Genomic DNA, 4,704 nt, shown 5'->3' on the forward strand with positions numbered 1-4,704 from the left:
TTTTTTTTTGCTTAATTAATGAATCGCCCTCATCAATTTTTGTTCAAATAAAGACGAAAAACATTGAAATTTAACAAAAAAATTGTTTTCATAAATTTTTTTCTAAGCAAAAAAATTTTTTTTTCTTAACATTTCAATGAAAAAATTTATAACTTTTGAACGGTAAGTCGTAGGAACTTGGTCAAGGGCATTTTGGAGAGATAAGATCTGTGGCTATCAAATGCAGAAAAAAATCAAAAATTCATCGACTATCTTCGGAGACACACTGAGTTTTATTTAAAAAATGTCAAAAATGTCAACAAAAATTCACTTTTTTATTTTATTTCTCGAAAACTACGCTACCGCCAGATAAGTGTGATACATTTTCTGAAAGGTCTCGGCAATACCTTTTCAACAAGCCCTAATCAAAAATAATCCGACGAGTATTTCCAAAGTTACGCTAATTTATATGACTCCCGCTCGAACCCCAAACAAAATTTTTCAAACGGCTGCCATTTCTCAGGGAAGCGATTTTCGACAAAAACTCAAATGGATGTTTCGTCTTAGAATTGTCCAAGGAATACGCCCCTGAAGTTCCGCTACTCATCACTGGACCACCCTGTATATGTGTCACAGTTATTTCACACCCACCAATTTTCTTTACAATAAAAGTACATAAAAATATGTAATATAAAATTATAAATACAGAAGGTTGTATACAATTATACATTATACCTATCAAAGTGAACATTTCATTTTTTACTAAGATGTATGACGGACTTAAAAGTGTCGATAATATTGAGCCTACCGCTCAGATAAGTACTAATATGATCATGTTTTCCATCTTTTTGTTATATAAATTATAAAATATATAGAAATGATTACAATTACAATCGATTAGAACTGACATTACATATAAATTTATAATAATAAAACATTTACATTCGGGCAACATTCCTTTTGATGTTTTCAGCACTGTATCATTCTATCTTCGTTGTACATCGAATATCATACGAAGACAGTACGATGATTTGAGCTAAAAGCGTCAAAAGGAATGCAGCCAAATACAAAACATATTTATTATATAAAATATATCTCTTTTACGGAAATGCTGCAAGTTGATTAGCTGCACATTTCTTGGATTGAGAACTTGGAGTTATAGTATCGTGGACACAAAGCTTTAAACAAGATATTTTATACAATAAAGTATCGAGTTTGCTACTTTGTTTTATATCTAGTGGCAAAAGTATTTCTTATCCTGACATCAATACGATATTATACTTTTTACATAAAATAATTATTTTGATAGTATTTTATAAATTCATCTCACTACCTTAATAATTTAACTGATTTAATGTGTTTCTTAATTCTGTTTTCAGCATTTTATTTGTCTCTGTAGTAATATGCAGTAACTTCTTCTTAATTCGAATACGAATTTTTTGAAGCTCACATTTAATCAGTTTTGCTTTCAATGATTTTAAAAAGTCATTTGTATATTTCTTGTTTTCTTTCTTAATGCAACATTCTAATTCACTAAGTCTATGTGAAAACTTTAAAAGGGAATCTTTATCTTCATGGATCACCAGTGATATTAGATGTAAAAATCTGTACCTCGAATTGCTCCTCCCATTGAACTCCATTAGAATGCATCTAAAATAAAAATATAACAGAAATAATATTTATAGTAAAATTCCTTTTTTTGAACACAAATATACAGAAATTGAATAGTATGAAAAGATATACATACTTCGCAAAAATATACTCTTTCTATTATATTATTAAGCCCATCTTTATCATTGTTTTGTGCCACTGCATAATTCACAATATTTCTTAACTGCTTATCTTTTGAAAACATTAACATTTTTAAAAAATTTCTCTCCACACATGGACATGATAAAACAGTGCACTTTCGACTCATCCTATTGGAAAAATATAATAGATTCTAATTATTATTATTTAAAATACTGCGGGTATTTCAAAGGATTTACAATTATCTCGTTTAATAAACTGTTACGTACCTTTTTATGAAAGTTTACAATATTTCTTTTCAAGCTAACCTTCTTTCACCCACTCTCACTTGGAGCTTATTACTGACACAGAAACAAGATGGCTGCTTTTTGCGATATATCTCGATATATCGCACTATCGATTTCTGTTGTCGCCTCTCTGTTTTCTAGGACTCTATCACGGGGGAACGGAGTCAGGAACGGATACAGGAGACCGGTACGGGAATAGTAACATATGTACACCGGGGAGCACCCCGTTAGGTGTACGTTACTGTGGGCCGGGGCACACGACGGAGTAGCGCCTCCACTGTCATGCGCTCCGGGATGGTATACAGCCGAAGACAGGAGCAGTGTTCCCAGCCGTGAACGTTAACACGGACGGTGCCGCGGCGGTGGGGATGGAGTGGGGATAGTCGGTCTGGCCACGCCTGCGCGCGCACGCTCGCACACAAGCAACACGTCGTAGCCAAGCGTCGAGCGCACACGTTTTTACGACGTGTTGCTTGTGTGCGAGCGTGCGCGCGAAGGCGTGGCCAGACCGACTATCCCCACTCCATCCCCACCGCCGCGGCACCGTCCATGCTAACGTTCACGGCTGGGAACACTGGACAGGAGCACCCATATACTTCGGCGTATACCGCAGTGGAGGCACCCACTGCCGGTTGTCTCCGCTCGGAGCTCCGAGCGAAGACTGACTTAAATCGCCTGCTCCGGAGGGGCTTTTATACCCCCGGAGTGTAGGCGCGCGGGTAGAGGCGGCGGGGGCAGGCGCGGCGTTGCCGGCTCAAGCTAACGTGGCAACCGCGCCGCTATCGATCGCTCACTCGCACCCGGTAGTGCGTTCTCTCTCGCGCTTGCGCCTCCCCTGTCGCCTTCGTCACAAAACGATTCTAAATTTTCAACGGTTTTAATAATAAAGATTTTGGATAATTCATCTTTAACATTTTGAGGCAATTCAACATGTTCGAGCACCGTCGCTCGGGTGCCGCTCGTCGCCGAAAAACACCGATCGTGCGGCGCACCGAGTCAGCTGTGCCGCGATCACGTCGTTATCGTGTCGCGCGAGCGCCAGCGGCACAGCTGATTCGCAGCCGTTTCGCCGAATCCGAGGCTCGGTTCGGGAAACTCTCGCTTCTAGTCGCGATCGATTATAAAAAGTCAGTCGCTGTCAAGCAGGACGAGATTTCGGTTGCAAGTCGGTTTTCTCTTGAATACTCAGATAGTGAGCGCATCTTTCAACGGTCGTTGCATCGGGGAAATAAACGATCTAAATCCATCCGCGCGCGACTTTGGTTTCTGCGTAAAGTTCCACCGCGTTTCAGCAGCGTTGAACGCGTCGAGCGGAATTACCGTCGCTGGAGTTCGCTACTTGTGTCGGTCGAACAAGGATCCAGCGCGTTTCCTTGTCCTCATCCGTTCCAGCATTTCTTCAAAGTATTTTCGTCACTAAATGTTCATCTCAATCTATTACAGTTCTCATGTATCGTTTATTAATAAAGTCAGGGGAGGTTGTCGATAATGAGTGATCTGTGGAATATCTCGAAGATCGTTTTCACTTGAATCTACAAATTCTGAGTCAACGTCGACTAAATTGAAATCCTCTGTAAATCGCAAATCATCCTCTGCCCCTGTCCTCTATTTAAATTTCTTACCGTCATCACAACACCCGTGGTCGTTGCCTTCCCCTTGCTTTGTCTCGCAGTGTGTTTCGTGACCGTCCTCTGGCTCCGTTTGCCCAAGTTCCTTGTCATCTCAACGGTTTTCTTTTTGTCCGATCGCTACCTCGGCCCATCGGTGGATCCAGAGCAATCTCTAGTGCTATCGTGACTCGATCCTCGGGATCCTCGAGCAGTGTTGTTAGATTTGCTCCCTTTTCGGGCATGCGCAGTGCAGATCTAGTGGAATGCAGTAACGTCTACATGCTCAGAAAGTGGGAGCTTATTGTTTTGGCAGGACGGCCGGCGGAAACCTCGCAGCGAAGAGGATTATAACCAATATGAAGGTAAGATAAGTTGGTATAAGTATTTTAGTTAATATTATTACAATTTAGGTGTGCATTATGGATCCAAAAATTATAATTTTTATAGACATATAAAAATAGGGCCTTTACAGGACCTTTATATATCAGAGGTTACTACTTCACTGATGCCATATTGCACTGCGCATGCCCGAAAAGGGAGCAGATCTATCAACACTGTCCTCGAGCAGTTGAGCGGACGCGGATACAAGGCTTATCACAACCCGATCTCTACCTTCGCGTCTCAATCGAGGCGGAAACCGGGCCTCGTTTCGGATTGAGGAGACGCTCAGTTTTACCGAAACACAACAGAATCAATAACATTATTTTGTAATTGCATGTTCTGTATCGCTGATAATTTGCTTAATATAATGTCATTTTGGTGTATGATTTTATTTTGTTTTGTAAGAATAATCGTCAAAATATCTGAAACAAAAATAATAAGCAAGTTTTAATGTTCTTACACGTTCTTATTTTGCATAGAATTTGTGCAAAGTATAGATATAAAAACAGGGAAAAAGTGTGACGATTAAAAAATGTATAAAATGATTTACTTATTGCCATTCTTATGAAAAAGAAGAAATATAAGAAAAATATTTACCCTTGTCAGTATAAGCCACTTCTTTTGTTGTATTGATAGTCGTTTGAATATTATGGCTTTCTAAATTTTTGTGTGTGTACTGATTGTCTATAAATAAATAA

Source organism: Vollenhovia emeryi, unplaced genomic scaffold, assembly GCF_000949405.1.
Source record: "Vollenhovia emeryi isolate VEMERY1.0 unplaced genomic scaffold, V.emery_V1.0 DF939802.1, whole genome shotgun sequence".
Classification (NCBI taxonomy): Eukaryota; Metazoa; Arthropoda; class Insecta; order Hymenoptera; family Formicidae; genus Vollenhovia; species Vollenhovia emeryi.